Below are 17815 nucleotides of genomic sequence, written 5' to 3'. Positions count from 1 at the left end.
CCCTACACCATGGCCCATGCCTCACAGATGGCATCCGTGCTATTATTGTAGCCCGGCTTAAAGCCAGACCAAACCCAGTCTTTTGTTAGGCCATTTACATACTGCCCTGTTCTGGGCCTCATGCATACTGCCCACCTCTCACTGGGGCCTCTATCACTCCACCCACTCTCACCGGGCCTCTGGGACTCTTGCCCTTTTTACTGCAGCAGGAGCAGCCCCAGGGCTGGCAGGACCCGGCTGGGCTCAGCGTACAGTCCCCCCACTTCTACTGTGAAAGGTCAGTTACCGGCCCTGGGCGGTGGGGCAGGGGCTCTCCGGAGTGGAGCTGTGACCCTGGGCGGGAGGTGGGGGAAGCCCTCCAGGGTGCCTGGGACCCTGGATGGTGGGGGCTGGGGCCCTGTGGGGGATAGGGGCTGACACCCACAGTCCCCCCAGCAACTGCCCCACATCCCTCTACACACACCCACCTGCCCTCCCCCACACCCCTTCCCACCCACTTCCTGTAAACACCACATCCCCCCCATCACACACCCATCATGTGTGAAGAAAACCAAAAGCACACATCAACACATATAAGTATTTAGAATTTATTTTTTCATGAAGATAGAGACACTGGTAGGCTTCCAAATTGCTTTAACATTGTAAATATACCAATAAAGCATTACCCAACTGCTCACTCTCTCTCTGTGCATGCGTGCGTGCGGTCTTTTGGTTTAATTGTGGAAGAACATGGATTTTGGGGTATTTTTAAAAATGGATTTTGGATGCTGCTACAGCAATCCAGCTGGCACAGGGGTAGTGTCCCCAGGTACCAAGTGGCTGGGGCCTCGAAGCTCCTGAGAACCTCCTGAGAACAAGTATCCCTGAGCTGCTTGCCAAGGCAGCTTTTTGTACTGCTGGGGCCAAGGCAGGGCAGCTTTTTATATTGTTGGGGACAGCACAGGTGCTGGCCCTAGGCTCTAGCTCCCACTGGCTACAGATCCGGGAGGAGCCAGGCAGGGTCATTTTGCCCCAAGTGGCACAATTTGCTCCACAACAAAGTCCATGTCCGAGCACATGCACTAAGGCAAAAAGCCTGGCTCAAATTTGCACCGCTTCTATTTGAGCTGCTGCAAGCGTACATGCTTGCATGTGTGGATGCGCCCTATGGGGTGGCGTTTCTATTGAAATAGATAAACTGTACACTGACAACTTCAAAGCAGCTGTTTGAATTAACCACGAGTAGGGGGTGACAAAATTCAGATCCATTTAAGTTTCATAAATGTTGAAACATGCTTGTGGTTTGGTTAGGTCAAAGTTTACAGTTAGACTCTCTGGCCACACACAAATGAAGTTAAATTTTAAGAGCTGGAGTAATGGGCAGGACCACATCTGAATAAAGGGTAGTTTCATAGTAGCTAGGGTCAGGAGGGACCTGAACAGATCATCTAGCAGGATCCCCTGCCACAGGCAGGAATGAAAATAAATGCAAATTTAATGCAAAAATGCAAGTTTTAATACAAATAAAACTATACGACTAGTATAAATCTTCTGGAATCGTGGAACATTTGTGTGCTTTTGTATTGCAGGATGTATTCAGAGTAATGACTAGCAAGAGAGAAAATCATCTCTTGAAGTGGAAAATTCAGGAAAACAGTCTAAAATAGATTGCTCGAGTTAATAGCATTTTTCAGTGTTTGAGGCTTGATTAGACAAAAAGCAGGAGCTGAATTCTTGGCAGAAATCATTGTGGCAGCTGTGAAACTGACAATGGAAAGTGAGTCCTGATATTATTGCATTAACAGATAAGTCTGCCGCTCGTTATATAGACTGTAACAATAGTTTAAGCAAATTGTGCCTTTCTGCCATCTATGTAGTGTTAGCCTAATTTCAGAAATGCCAAGCCGTGCTCCTGTACATCCAAACACAAAGAAGATACTTTAACCTTAACTTCCCTGTGTAGAATCTATATTGTCATTGAAATCCATCAAGGTAGAAGGATGGCCCATTGGTTAGGGTACCAGACTTCTAGTTGGTACTTCTAGATTCAACTTCCTGCTCTTCCTGTGTGACTTTGACTTTGCAGAAGAGTAAACAAGGCAGCTTTGCACATGGGGCAGTGCTGGCTGCTGCACTAGCAGTGGTAGTGGTGCAGTCAGCCACTAGCTGTGGCAGCAGCTATTTGTGTGTCCCCACCCTGCCCCCTCTCAAAAGTATCACCCAGGGCTGCTGTCTCAGTCGGCCCCCACTCAGTTATGCTACTGTGATTTTGGCAAGTCACCTAGTCTTTGCGTACATCAGTTCTCCATCTGTAAAAAGGGGTCCCTCCTCTACTTGAAGTGGGTGTTACAGAAAGAATTAGAGAATGTTAAGGGTGAATATACTGTGGTGATGAGATTCCTAAAATAGATGTTGCTGTGTATGGTTCTCTCTAAGCAGCATGAGTTTTCTCGGAGGTAATGCCTTTGTGGTTTGTACCTGAAAACATATCTATTTCTTTTTCTTAGTGTATTTTCAGACAGCAACTGCAGTTTCTGTCATGCTGCAGTCTGCATATTTTGTGTTTATGGCCTCTTTTAACATGGTGTGTTTATGTACTTATGCACTTTTTGAACAATTTAAGTCATTTATGTAACACTGAGTGAGAATTATCTATAAAGGCACTTACAAAAGCTTCATTGTCATAGTACCTGAGCAAATCCCAAGAATTAAAACAGCAAAAAAAGCTTTCATATCCTCTTTCTTCCTTGCTAATATGCACTGCCCAGACATCAATATCTCAGTGTGCTACCTATCATAATCATTCTACCCCTGTGCACTAGCTTTGCTACATTAAAGTATAGGTCAGGCCTTTTGTCACTGTACAGTGATGTCTCATGGTTTTCATGAATATCACTAGTCCACTGTACTCATACAGCATACATCCCAAAACAATGCAAGAAAGTTTCTAGAAGCATGGGGAAAAATTAAGAAGTACACTAATGCAGTGGTATCACTAAGAAACCCACAATAACAACAAAAATTAGTTATAGAAATGCAGTGAAGCTGTGAGCAGATATAGCTGTCATATTTTAGTCTTGTATGTTTGCTAGGCTATTAATATAAATCCCATTTATTTGCCTTAGTAAACTATTCCTGGGCTCATAAATATGTTACATTGCAGAGATGTATACAAAGGCAATTTCCACAAGGAAAATGCAAGACATTATTTAGCGATATTTAAGGAATTTTCCAGCCCCATGAAATCTTTGTTTTCTGAAGTCAAGCAAACATCGATTGTGTGTGTCCCAGTTCTTTGAATCAAAAATTCATATGCCTTGATAGTTCAACAAAAATGTAATAAAAATAAAAAGTGCAAATACCTTTTGTGCTCAGAGTCAAATGTGGTTTATTGGATAGATCTCCTCTAATGTTCATAGACAGTCCTGAAAAAGATTTCAAATGCATCATATACAAAATCATTCAATTTTCTCATTTGTACTAACAGAAGCTGAAAACATGGTCCCAGAACTGCAGACAGTTTCAGCATAAAGCTGTAATTCTAGCCCCTCTGGAAATGGTAAGTTCCATTTTAAAGATTTAGCCATTATTAAAATATTTTTCTCCATTTTTCACTGAATAACAAATATTGAATATAATTTGTTTCATGTTAAAATATTAGCAAGGTAAGATTTAAGAACAATTCTCTACTGAAACAGAAGCACAATTATCATTAAAAAATATAGTTATAAATTTGCTTTTAATACAAAAGTAAAAGTAGTCTTTCTCCACGAATAAAATGTACTTTTACCCATCAGGCAGATACTTAAGATGAGGAAATTTTAGCTGTGCCCTTCTTTATCAGGCTGTCAGTTTTTGCTCTAAAGTCAAAACCTACGGTCATCAGTGAAATAAATGTAGCATAATAAAAATGATCAAAAGAGAATGAAGATTTCAGTATGCTTATATACATATATTTATACACACATACTGTATATATATATATATGTATGTATGTATGTATGCATGCATGCATACACGCACACATATATACACATATTACATATATATAAAACTATTACAGAGAATGAAGATTTGGGTATGCTTACACACACACACACACACACATTTATATATAATATATATATAAAAGCATACCCAAATCTTCATTCTCTGTAATACATATATTACAGAGGATTACCATTTTATTCTATCCACCTCTCAGCAGCAAAAGAGCTACCATTATTTGACTTGAAACAAAAATCTGGTACAGTATATAAAGATTAATCTTCACCAAAAGCCATATGCCAGACCAATAGGCCATTAGGTCACAAAACAACATGTATTCTCTTCATGTATTAATAAGGAGGATAGTGGCTCAGTTTTTTAAATGGCTTATGTCAGTATTGAGTCTATTTGGTGAAGTCCCACTAGTGCAGTACTGCTACTATGGCCTAGTACCCATGAAACCAGACATTGGTAAAGATTTCCTCCATCCTCCTTTCTAGCTTTCTTATCAGCCAAGATAAACAGTGATAAGATTAAAGAGCTCGGCTAAAAAAATAATGAAGTATTAGAAATTGTCATTGTACCAAGAAACATGAAAACAAGAAAACTAGATTTAATTATGACTGAAGTCAGGAATACCTGGATAGGAAGCTGACTGACATTAAAATAGCATATAAAGAAACAGCTACAGTTTTCAGTACATCCCTTTCTAACGAAATTAAATAGTATGGAAGCTATCATATCCTACTTAACAGGCATTCTATTGGCAGGCTTTCAGTAGATAAAGGGTTACAGAAGTAAAGAGCAACAGGCATTGCATTATGAGAGTCTCACTTCCTGACTTAGAACAGTATTGAATTGATAAGCATATTGTTCTGTGACCCAGAAGAAACTGTCAGTCATGTTAGCATTTACTACCCTACTTCAAGTGCCAACAGCACCTATTCAGGGAAAATAAGTGCTGCAGCTAGTAACCAATTAGAAGTAGTACCGAAGGAAGAAGAAAGATGAGGCCAACTAAGTTCACACCATCCTTTACAAAAGTCATCATAAAATACTGAAATGTAGAGGTAAAAGTGGGAATTGAGAGATGGCGACAGACCCATTTTATGGAAGTTTTTATGTGCAATCATATATTAGCCTCTATATAACATTGCCAATGAGGGAACTGTAACATTTCTGCAAATTCATTCCTATGTCTATGTACACACGCAAAATTTTAGTTCTTATTCTTTTAGAGAACGAGTCAGGCATTAACAGATAATGAAAATCCTAGATAGCTAAGCTTAAAGGTCTCCTTCTCCCCAAGGAAAACATACCAAAAAGCCTACCAAAAACCTTTGAACAAATGTATTATCATCTGACCCCAAACAAGAATGCAATTACAATGAAGACAGCAATGTTTTGCTGATATCATGATCTAAAATAGTTCCCTTTCAGCAGTTTTCCTCAGCAGCATATGAATTTAAGAAGCAATTATCATCAATGCAATTATCTGACAGTTTGGCTTTAAAATGTGTGTCACTACGATAAGGCAATAGCTTTTTGAAATGACAACAAGCTAATGAAATATAAACATATTGAAAATATGTTTTGAACAATGCAAATAGTTTGTATTCAATACAAAAGCAACATTTGAGCACTAATGTTTACATTTTAAAAAAGGCTAACTAATTTGCTAACATGGAAACATGGTGGCAATACAGTCTTGAGTTACTGATTTCATCAGAAGTTCAACAGTCTTCAATACTGGAAATTTTCAAGACAGTTATATTAGCAAATAATATTCTTTGCTAATGCTGAAGTAGTAATTGAAGTAAAACATAAAAGAATACTTACCTGAAGAAAGACGCAGCTATAGGCTTAGAAAAGAAGGAAAAAAAAAAAAAAAAAAAAAAAAAAGGCTGGGGCAGGGGTGAGGGGGGAATACATTTTCAAATTTTTAGTATTCTGAAAGTAACCGAGTTAAGAAGTCCTCTGACACAAGCTGCTACATCAGTTTATTTGTATTGCTGTATTGCCAAAAAGCCTCATGCTGAAAGGAGGTCTCTAACATAACCAATCTCTTCATTCATGTAACAGAATTATGTACTCTAAAAGTTATTCCCATCTTCAATTAATTAATGGAAGGTACTGGTCTACCTTAGGTCTTGTTACGCATTATACCTAGGATTTTCAATTAGTAATTAGCATTAGCTTGACTTTAGAACGGTCACATGCTCAGGTGAGCAGGGGCCTGGAGGACTGAAAGGTAAGAATGCCCTCCTCCCCTTCCAGGTGACCTCCCATCCCTCCCTGACCCCAGGGGTTCCCCCTGTTGCTCTCTGGACTGAGCCCACCCCAGAGTGGCAATGGCAGCAGCTGGGCAGGCAAGTTCCCCTTCCCTGTCTGCTCCCCTGGGACAGCACCAGCAGCCACAAGTAAGCCAGGAGACATTGGAGGCGGGGGTGAGTGAGGTGGGGTGCTGGTAGGTAGGGAACAGCAGGTCCGATCCAGGTGGGCTGCAGGCCAATCTGGGCTAGCAGGGGATAGGGGGCGGCAGCCTGATCCAGGGTAGCAGGGTGGAGGGTTGTGTGGGCAGGTAATGTGTTACATTATATTAAAGTGGCCACACATTAGTGTAGCATGAGCTGAGTAACACAGCACAGATCACATATAAACCTGCCCTGGAGAGGCTTAACTTTAAGATGCCTAAAGGGCACTTAAAACTACTTTCATGCATTAACGTGTAGACAATCCCAGGGTTATGAGCTCCCCAAATTGCCTAAAATGAACACGCAACAAAGGCCTTAGTCTCTGCAACCTCACTCAGTGCCACATCAAGGGCTCTGAAAAATCACTTTTTGAACAAGAGATGATGTGTTATGTTCTAGTTGATGTTTCTGACAGCTGAGGTCAGAAAGTAGAGTAAGAAAAAGTAGTACAAGGGTAGAATAAATCTAGAAAGCAATTAAGCTTTTTGGCAGTTTATAGCAAGTACCTGTTATTCCAAAAGGTCTGAAAGCAATTCATCCATCCCTAATTGGTTGATATAAGGGTAAAGAAACAGCCTACAGAAAATTGTTTTACTCAATCATGCATTCCATAATAATAAAAAATATGCAACTGACATTCTACTGTAACAGCCACGCACACACTGGATTGTGTATTGTGGATTTTGTGTGTGTTAATGTGGGGCAAGACTGCTGGTTTGGCCCTGTGCTCAGCCCTTCCCTGGAGAGGCAAGCAAAAGCTATGGGATGGGAAATCCTCATTTACAAGAAGAGAAAGTCTGTCTCAGAGTTTGAGACTCCTATTTCCTCCCTCTTTCCCCATTTTTTTTTCTTAAGTGGGTTAATGCCATGGGGGTATTAATCCCTGGAGCAAACTGCCTAGGAATGGGTCCTGGCAGTTACTGGCCCCTGTGTTTGGGAATTGTAGCATCTTATCCCAGTGCTATAGCTGAGACTGGATGTCCAGGCTGCAGCCATAGGCCTGGACCCTTTTTGTTGTTACACAGCTATTGCATTTCAGCCTAGTTGTGTAGCTGAACCTCAGCCATGTGTTTCACTGGCAGATTTGGGCCAGGGTGAGACCTGGCATTATTTGTTGTCTATCCAGGCCTCAGTGCAGTATAGGCCTCGCTGGCTTTTTGCTGGCCAGTTCAGTCCGAGTCCCCATTAAGATAAGTCTGACCTTTCTTCTGAGCTCTTTTGCAGTTTTCTGTCCAGCAGAGCTGGGTGTGTAGTGTGCTGATGAAAACCACAGTTAACCCCTCAAAGCCACCATGTAGAAGTTGAGGTTGATGCTCCACCACTTCTCCAAGAACAGCAAAGCCTGTTGCAGTGCAGAAGGACCCATGCTCTCAAGCGGCTTTCCATGGCGCAGTGAATCCAAGGAGCAGCTCATAGCACACTCTGGTATGGGCCCCCCTCTCCAGCCCACTGCTGAAGGGCAGGTATAGGGGTGCAGGCCCCCAGAACTACACATTAAGGAGCCCCAAGTCCCAGACTGCCTGGGTATGAGTGAAGCCTCCCCAGAGAAGGTGCCACCTATACACTTTGCTTTGTAATAATAGTGTTTTAAAGTTATACATAATGTTTTATTTTGCTTTGTGTTACTATTTCTAATAAATTTGGATGTTTGTGTTTTATACTGAGTAAGGAGGTGGTTTTTGTTTATGCAGGACACCCTAGTAATTCATTTAGTGTTTCCCAGGTGTTCTGGGTGGCGGCTGAAGCCAAGGTAAAATACATTTAGTATCTCAAAATTGAACCCAGCCCTTGTTGCAGCCAACTGGTGCCCAACAGAAAGTTACACTCCAATAATTTTGCATTATGAAAAACTGTACTCAATAACATACTGAATCCAATGAACCTAATTAATTTTTCCCTAATGTACTGCATGGCACTGTGCCTGTCTATGCATCTGCCCTCATTTCCCACTAGGCTCTTAACTTCTGCCACCTCTCTAAACCTTTCAGACATTGACCTCTAGTTTGCAAGCATAAGTGCCAGCAGAAATAACTAATGGTATAATTTTGCACCTACACAATTATCTGGACTCTGAAGTTAGGCACAATTAGTTTATTTTGCCATGTATGTGACCTAACTATCAAGCTAGACAATAGTTTTCAGGTGAAGATTTTAAAATCGGAACATATACTGTTCTCAAAAGCAGTTTCTTTATTCATGAAAATGGTTTCAGTCATCAACAATTTTCAGTTTTGCAAACTATTTTGTTTCTTTCCAACATACTTTGTAACAAAGAAATATTACTTAAAATATTATCCAGTTTTCAACAATCCCAATCACAACTTCAATAAAACATTAAAATAAAATTCTGCAATAAATCTGAAAAAATTAAATGAGTGAAACATTTCAACATTAAACCATCAGTTGTTTTGGCAAAACAGGTTTTCATTTTTTCAGCCAGCTTCCTCCAAATTTTGTATGTAAATACCTTCAGATGGCAAAATACTAAGTTTATTGATAAAAAGTGTTAGGAGCCTGACTAGTCCTGAGCAGTGATAATGCTCTCTGACTAGTCCTGAGGAGTGATAATGCTCTCATTATAGGCAAGGCAGTTGTATGTACTACTCAATAAGTTTTGATCAGGACACACCCAATATAACAACTATGTAGGAAGTAGCTTTAAGCAAATAAGCATGCAGGCATTGCAAAATGTGTTTTTAGGTCTATGACATGTCATTGGCAATAATTCTGCTTACAGATGTATGTATAATAAACCAAATGAGCTACAATAGGATATTCAGGGCAGATGTTATTCTATTTATTAGGCACATAAGTGAACTTAGGCACCTAAGTGCAATTCTATTCCACCCTGCTCAAGTCCCTGAAGAACAGTTAATGTTCCTCCTTGCTGCTTTTGGGGATTCAAATCTCAAGGGTCAGATGATGATGCATTATAAAAGTAGACATATTAATGGATTTTCAGGACTCTGAATGCACAGAGGTGTACAGATGACAGGAAACCATCCTGTTTTTCTGTTCCAAAGGTGCCCCTTTGCACAGACAAGTCAGATTTCAAAGAACAGGATTCTGTGCAGTGCTTCTGATAAGAGCAGCACAGAACTAATACCTCAGGGGCATGGCTTCAAACAATACTGGCACAATTTCAACCTCAGGTTCTTCCAGGTAATAGAGAGACCTCACTGAAACTTAGAGAGCCTTGGGGAACCTGTCTGATTTGCAATGGCATTCCTGGGCTTGCTGATGGATCACAGGACTGCTAAAAATCTGCACTCCTGTGCTGTCCCTCCCAACTCACACCACCTGAATCTAGCCATGTCTCCTTGAAACCTCCCTATAAAAGTGCTAATTCTTGGAAGGAGGTCCTCAGGTAACAATATTACAACTGTATCATCAAATTCCTGGACTGGGGACTCTCTCCCCAGCTGAAAGGGCTTTTTAGGGCCCTTAATGTTGCCTAAGACATCATACTATAATTGTAGTACCCATGTAAAACTGGCTTGGCAACCACAAACGAACTCTACCATTAGTCTTACCCATGCCAGCCCCAAGCCTAATTAAAAGAGAATGGAAATGAAAGATAGGAAATTGGTGCTATTATCACTAATCAAGTTGAAGAAACAGATTTAAAGCTTTTAAAGACAGACACTGAACTGGGTGGTGCATGCTGAAACCATCAGGGATATTTCTGCTATTGAAACTACTGGGGTGAAGCTGGTATGGCACCACATGGGCCAACTGATCACAACACTGAAACAAAATCTCAAACAAAAGATCAATGAAGTCAGATTAACTTTTGAAGTTTGAAAAGGAAACCATGACCATTTGAAGCTGAAATGTGAAATTGCTTTGATAGACTGGTACCATGGGCAAGAAGGCAGCTAATAAGACCTGGATATTAGAAAACACTTTCTACCTGGCCAAATGAAAAGTGGAAAGCCAAAAACAAGATGCCATTATATAGTCATATACAGGAACTCTACAGAAAAGAGAACAATGAACAGGGAACAAGAAAAACTGCTCAAAGGGCAATGTAGTAACATTGAGAGAAGTTCTTGGGAAAGTTCTAGTCAAGAGAGGCATTCAAATTGTAAGTAAGTATGACCAAGAAGCAGCACAGGCCTAAACTGTACCATACAATAGGTGTTGGTGCTTTGAGAAGGAAAAAAATATCCTGAAAAGTCGGATGAAATATTGTTAAGACTTCTACAAGGATGATGGATCTAAAGAGAAAATGGTACTCAAAAAGACCTGTAAACCGGAGCCACACCTGAGCAGGATAACAAGCAATGATGCTTTGTTGGAAAAAAAATTAAGAGAATGTCAAGAGGCTGAATTAAAAACCAGAGCCCAGGAGAGGATGGCATATCAGCAGAACTGGTTATGCAAGGAAATGGTAATCTAAACAGATAATTCTACCCATTAGGCCATAACTTCTGGCAGAAGAAAAAAAACCCTTAGGAGTGAGGAAGTTGATCTTGGGGAGAACATCCAAAAAAGGTAGCCTATGGAAGGGTATGCATTACACAATAATCTCTCTGATCATCTACTTAGCAAAGGACCCACCACATTTCTCATCAAAAGATTCAAAAATCCAGATATAAGGCACTGACCTGAGGAGAAATGTCTGGTTTCCACAAAGACAGAGGATATGTGTAGCAAATCATGTGTTTGAAGTTGATCCTGTCCCTGAAACAGAAAAACAACAATTTGTAAAAGATGTGCGACTTGGCATAGCACGATGGATTTGGAGCTATTCAGTGACTATACAGTGTGGGCAAGAAATTGCTAACCCCACAGAGAAAAGAAAAAAAAAAAAAATCAAGAGGTGGTAAGGTTGTCCATGCCAGTCAATGGCAAGTTTAGTGGCTGGTTCCAGATATAAGTATGTGATATTTCCTCATGCACCTCAACAGACTGATGGACAGAGCTGTGATGGTCAAAGGTCTTGGGGTAATTATACACAGGAAGGAGTTGAAAGTTCACTAACAACATCAATCTACTCGATGCACTGAACAAGGGCCTGGAGGGCTAGCTTGGGACTCCTCCCAGGACTGCCAAAAATTTGTATTGCAGATCAGTGTGGCAAGATAGGAGAAAGGAAAAGAATCATGTAGATATTAAAGTACAGAGCACAAAATGGACAATGTGGAAGGCTTTTTCTGCCTGAGAAGCTTCAAGTAGGACAATGATTAATCTAAGGAGGCTGTGAGTAAGATAAAGGTGCACGTGACCCTGGGAAAATTCAGACAAGCAATTCTCCACAGACAGAAAAGTTAGACAGCTTAAGATGAGCACTTCCCTGCTCCTGCTCTATGTAGCAGACACAGACTTCAAGAGGGCCAACATATAAAGACTACTGGGCATTTAAATGGAACATAATGAAGAGTTGTTTTTGAGACCACATCATACATATGAGACAATAAAAACATAAACCAGTACAAAAGAAACAAGCATTAATATGTCAACTAAGAGTAGGTTCCAGCAGTTTGGATATATCTGCCAGATAAAGCATGACCATGTTTTCTAACCAGATAAAGGACCGGGGCAGTTTGTGCAGGAAGCAGCTAGACAACAAAGTAGCGGGGTTCTAAAGTCACAGCACGCTGAAGCACAAGACTAACACAATAAAGAATTTGCTGGAGGAAGGATCTCTTCTACTAATTTTGCTGCCAGAAGCAATCTTTACAATAACTGAGTCTAAACTTCTGCTTAATCCCCCCAAAATTAGTGATTTCTGTCTCACCAGCCCTTCTCAAACCTGCATGATTTTCTACACAGAATATATTATCAAGTCATGTCTATTATCTTATGTGGATATTCAAAGATCAACAGAGATTTTCCTATAAGGACATCTGTAGCTGCCTTGCCCCTGCTCTATACTGCAAAGGTCAACATTTCCCCAACACAACAAAAATGATCTGAAAGAAACTATTAGAGAGTTTCCTGGCTCTTTTACAGGTGCTTCCTGTTTAGAGAATACTTCTTCTAATCAGGAAGATTACTATATTACACGAAGGTGAAATTTACCCCCTGTGTAGATAGCCTAGGGAAAGCCCTATGCCTCACTCAAGTCCCAATTAAAGGCTGAAGCTGGAATTAAACCTTGCGTGGGCTCTTGGTTAGACCCCAGCACAGACAGACAAATCCAAACAGACTTCTCTATTTATTCTTTTAAAGAAAAAAATACATATTATTAAAAGAAAAAAAAATATATATATATTAATGTTCATTACAATGAGATAGAATAGATGGTATTATTTTGGAATAGATTGGGACTCCTCCCAGGACTGCCAAAAATTTGTATTGCAGATCAGTGTGGCATGACAGGAGAAAGGAAAAGAATCATGTAGATATTAAAGTACAGAGCACAAAGTGGACAATGTGGAAGGCTCCCCACAAAAGACCCCTGCCCCCAAAATATTTAAACAGGAAGTTTACTAGAGATTAAATAAGTATATATACACAAGAGCTTTTCTGTAAACAAGCTAGAAAGCATATTCCATTCCAAAAGTGATTCATGCCTCAAACAACTTTATATTCTTATCCTAATAAGCTTTTCAGTGAGCTAAAACATATTTATTCATGGTCTTACACACCATTAAACATCCAAATGCATAAGACAACAGTTCCACTGACCACTTCTTGCTAACTTTGATGTTTCAAAATTGACCAACACTGAACATTACATTTCAATTTTTGTTTACAGCACAGTTAATGACAAACTATAATCAAGCTTCTGGTTTTATGTAGTTTGATTGGCTGGACTTTGCCAGTAGAGTGGCTTTTTAACAAAGCATCAGAAACAAGGTAAAGGTCAATTTAAAAAATACCTTCTAATTGAAGCTTTATGCCAATCACATATTTCATTCTGACAAAATATATACCATCTTCTCAATTTCTGTAAAAATGTATTATCATAAAACTGCAGTAATGCTTTTATATGCAATGTTTTACTATTCTAAACATAAGATATCTAATTTTTATATTTATTTAAGTATTGTTTTCCAAAACTCAAAACGAGATCACTTCATTCTAGCTAGCTGAAAAATGACTAATTATTTTATCAGGTTTTCTTATGATATTATTCAATTATTGGAAATGTCTTCCTGGAAAACGTGATGGTGGGTTACATGGCAAAAGTAAACAAAAAATTTAAATGCCTAACTCATACATAAAAGAATAAAGTTTCTAAAATGACTGATTATAGTATTTTACATTATAAATACTAATTCAACCAACAACTTAGCACTTGCTAAACAAGATAAACATGTTGAAGAAAATCTAAAATGTGAAGGTACAAAGTACTGTGGCACTTTAAATTAGGAAAAAATAATACATGTGTTGTTAGTTTATATGAAACACAAATTTCTTCATGATTTGTGCAACTATGCTATCACCGGAGGTGCAGCATATGAGATTATAAAGGATTTAATGAGAATAAAAACAGGCATAAAACATGACAATATTAAAAAAGCTGCCAGTTTGTAAGGTACCATAGCTGTAAAAGCTAGGTCTACACAGGAACTCAGTCAAAATTAAATATTCAGCACATTCCCTTCTCATTGCCCCTCTTGTTACACATAGCTGTCAGTTCTGTTTAATTAATTAATTTGAGCATTAATTCCCATTATCTATAGCTTTTAGCTTTGTTTTCTCCATTTTAAGTTCTCCTTTTCAACAGTATGTTTCTTGACAAATATTTTTGGTAGGCAGTACTACCCAAGGCAGCTGAACAGTTACCAAAAGCATAAATAAAATTCAGTTTTTCTGTTTTCTTTTGAGGCAGTTGTGAAACTCTGACTTCTAAACTTAGGTGTACTCCAACAGGAGTAAACATAAATACACAAACAAACAAAAATCCAATAGTAATCCCCCATATACACACAAACAATATAAAACAGGAAGAAAGTTAGCCTCAGATCTGGATTCTGTTTTCTATAAATGGCACTGCAACCAAGCTCAATAGGTGTTTCAGGCACAGAACAGACTACAAAATTAGAACCAAATTAATTAACACCTAGGCCTTCCTCCACATATTTGTACATCAGAAAAAGAGAAACTGCTTCTTTAATATTGAAATATCCTTTAAGAGATACAGTCATGCTGTCAGGCCCCAGCTGCTCCTAATCTTTTCACTGTTTATTATTAAAGAAGAGTTGAACTCTGCTAAATTTCATTGTATAGCTTGCTTACAAAGCAACAGATACTAACAGCTAAATCAGATGCATGCCTGGTGATCACTGTATCTAGATTTGGTTTTATACACTCATCTGTTACTGATCCTTAGTTACTCATTAACATGTACCTTAACAATTAAACTTTGCTGGGGGGAGAGGTTGTTTTGTTTTGTTGTTTTTTAAAAAAAAACAAGCTAAGAAAGAATTATGGCTCATTCAAATTTACCCAGGTCCTTTCAGTAATAATGTCAAGAACCATTTTCCCCCACTACAAATCGTTGGTTTACATCTGCTGAGAACGAATCAACCCTTGCAGTAAAGATTATTATGAGAAGTTCTTTGAAATACTTTTATGGAGAATGCCTTACATATCCACATGGCCATTAAGGAATCTGCACACATACATGAAAGCAAGGAAGCCACTTCCAAAACACACATCTACCTTTCTTCATTTCTCTCTTATGAGAAAGACTTCCTATGTTTGAAAAAGCATTAGTTTGTGACGACAGAATGAAACTGCCTAATTTATTTACAGTTTTAAATATCAAAGCCAAGATGTGACATACTGCTAAATTTCGTAAACACAAAAAGCTCACATTATTTTATTGGAAAGAGGGAAATACCAGATTGTTCAATTCACACATTCCTTGGTAGTTTCTAGATACAGTTTCCCCTTACATGAAACTTTAAAAAAAAAAAAAAAAAAAAGAGAGAGAGAGAGACTGGTAAATCAAGACTGCACATCAGTTCTGTATAATTACACAGTACATCATCATAGGAAATTAGGGCTGGAAAAGACCTCACATGATAATCTAATTCACCCCCTGCTCAAGGCAGGATCATCCCTGACTAAACCATCCCAACCAAGTGTCTGTCCAGGATACAGATTCCACAGTTTCCAGGTAGTCTGTTCCAATGCTTTACCACCCTCAGTCAGGAAGTTCCTCCTAATCTCCAATTTAAATTTCCCCTACTGAAGCTTGAGACCATTGAGCCTAGTCCTGTCTCCTATGGCCACAGAGAAAAGCCCATCTCCATTCCCTCTGTACTCTATGTAATTATGATTTCAGGATTTGGTCTCTCAGAAGCAATTACATGCAAATTTTCAATGTTTTCTAAACTTAAAGTAGACATGCAACATATTCAGTAGAGAGTAAACTGACTTTCAACCGAAGTAAAAATGTAGTGGACATATTATGTACAACCTTGCATTGGTGTAAATCACTCCCCTCTAAGGTAAAGTTACCAGATCCACTCATCTCTAGGGATGAGTCAGGGGGAGAGGGGAGGAAGAGGGGAATAAAGCCCCTCCCTGCCCCGTGCCCCTCAAGCCGCCATGCCAGCCAGGGTCTGGCTAGAGCCCTGCCTTCTCTGCTGGAGTGGCGAGGGGGGAGGGACCCTGATGGGGCAGCAGCCCCTGTGATGGTGTCCCAGGGAGTGCAAGACTCTTCCAGTGGGGGGGCTGTGCTGCAGGTGTAAGCAGGGCATGCAGACCAGTCACAGTCTATGCGGGGTGAGCAGCAGTGGCAGTGGGGCTTGGAGGTGTGGCTATGGGAGCTAAGCTGAATTTTGGGGTGGCCATAGCCCCCAAGGCCCACCACCACCACCACCTTCACCTCCTCTTGCCCCACAAAGTCTGCAGCAGCCCAGCCATGTGCGAGTGGCGGAGGTAGCAGCCAGGGCTGGCAGACCCCAGCTGCAGTCCCTCAGGGGAAGAGGGGACAGAGAGAGGAATAAACCCCCTCCCTGTCCCCTTCGCCTCAGGGGCCATGCTGACTGGCTCCTGGCCATGTCCCCACCCCTGCTGCTGCAGCAGCAGGGTGGGGAGGCCCCTAATATGGGCTGCTCCACGCTGGCCAGGCAGACCCTGGCTTGGATCCATGATGGTGAGACAGGGGACGAAGGGGGGGAATTAATCCCTCCATCTCCATTTGCTTCACGCTGCTGCTGGGGCTGGCCACACCCCTGCCACAAGTGGTAAGGCTGGGGGTGGGAAATGCCTGGCAGGGGCTGCTTCCCCCTTTCCCCTCCAGGCACACCTCAGCTGGGGTCTTTGCAGGCCATGGTGGAGCTTTAAATCCCTCCCAATCATACTCAGCTTGCCGAGGCCTGGATATACACCTCTCTCAGCACAGCTTCCCCGCAGTAGAGGGCTCGGTCTAGCGCCCCCTCCCACCGGCTTCTAGCCTGAGCCACTGCAGGCATGTGCCTGCATTTCCAGAATCAAAAGTCAATGTCTATTCACATGCAAATCAGTTCAATTTATGCAGGGTAGACTAACTTGCAAAAGATTGATTCAATCAGGCTCAGGCTTTTTGAATGCCTGTACTTACACATCACCTTACTGACCAACTTGGGAGAGCTGGTCACATATCTGCAGCTTAAATATTACGTAGGGTAAATTACTGTGCAGCAATTGTGTTGTGTATTCACACCCTTTGATTCGGGGGATTTCCTGTTACAGCGAGTCACAGCAAAAGATCCTGCTTCTCGAGCTATGTAATATGATGTACACAATTCCATTGATCCACAAAGCTGTTCTGAAGGAGCAACAAAAGGCATTCAGGGCAGCTGGGGGCAAATGTTTTATGTGGATCTACCAAACCTACTTCATTTTAATTCTTTGGAATAAGTACAAGCAGCAGCTATCTGAATCACAAAAGCAAAAACAATCTCAACTGGCTTGTGACATAACTAGATTCAGTCAGTTTTCTAACAACTGTGCCTGAATGGCATATACTCGATGCACTACAGATGGCTAGCAAAGTTGGTTCAAATATATAGCTGTTATGGTTCTCACCACAAATATGCAAAATGAACTAGAAACTGCCATAAAAGATACTGTTTTCAGCACCTCATATTTCATTTCTCTGGATATCCTTAAAAAAATAAAATAATAGTGTGAAAACCATGGTTCCCAGATATCATCTCATTCAGAATCTCAGATGAGACAGTATTCCTGGAACAGGTATATTTTTGTTATAATCCATTTACTGAATGATGGCTCCCAGAATACTCAGAAGGGGTTTGCAACTGGCTTTATGGCTCAGTCAAACAGAAGACAGCACAAGATAGTAAAACGAGACTAGGTAGAAATTCAAAGTAAAAGGTGTTTATGCTTGGGTAGTATGTGGAACAAAATCTGCCATTTGTCACCTATTACAGGTGGTATTCATATCACATATGCAGAAAAAAAGT

The 17815-nt window shown here is 40.3% G+C and overlaps 1 protein-coding gene across 3 annotated transcripts in view; it reads right to left on the bottom strand.

Moving 5' to 3' along the window:
- PTPRE (protein tyrosine phosphatase, receptor type E) overlaps window positions 1-17815 on the bottom strand; it is a 234036-nt gene that overhangs the window by 161118 nt on the left and 55103 nt on the right. For all 3 annotated transcript variants that reach the window (XM_025211836.1, XM_025211839.1, XM_025211837.1), the window contains exons 2-3: window positions 11051-11126; window positions 3342-3404 (exon numbers count right to left, since the gene is read on the bottom strand). The gene's annotated coding sequence lies outside the window, so the exon portion shown is untranslated. The remainder of the gene's footprint in view (window positions 1-3341; window positions 3405-11050; window positions 11127-17815) is intronic.

This window comes from Alligator sinensis, unplaced genomic scaffold, assembly GCF_000455745.1.
Source record: "Alligator sinensis unplaced genomic scaffold, ASM45574v1 scaffold276_1, whole genome shotgun sequence".
NCBI classification, from domain to species: Eukaryota; Metazoa; Chordata; order Crocodylia; family Alligatoridae; genus Alligator; species Alligator sinensis.
Note: the sequence above shows the minus strand (reverse complement) of the source record. Positions and strands in the feature narration are given on the sequence as shown.